The sequence below is a fragment of the Larimichthys crocea genome, chromosome VI (assembly GCF_000972845.2).
Source record: "Larimichthys crocea isolate SSNF chromosome VI, L_crocea_2.0, whole genome shotgun sequence".
Taxonomy (NCBI): domain Eukaryota; kingdom Metazoa; phylum Chordata; class Actinopteri; family Sciaenidae; genus Larimichthys; species Larimichthys crocea.
The window spans coordinates 24,531,758-24,532,010 of record NC_040016.1 but is presented as its reverse complement, the minus strand read 5'-3'; positions in this window follow the sequence as shown (position 1 = coordinate 24,532,010).

Genomic DNA, 253 nt, shown 5'->3' with positions numbered 1-253 from the left:
AATTTGACAACATGAATGGTTGTTATTTTTTTTTGCCAAACACTTATTTTGTTTAATCAATGGCAACATTAAAAGTTTCTGAATATTAAAGCAGCATTGTGTAACTTTTCTACCATTAAAAAACAAGTTTTCATTCATTTTGATGGTACACTGACATGTGATCAGGTGGATGTTGTCTCTGTGCACGATGTAACTTTATGTTCAGGGTACGATCAGCCACGAGAAGTACGTAACGCTTTACGGCACCAAGTCA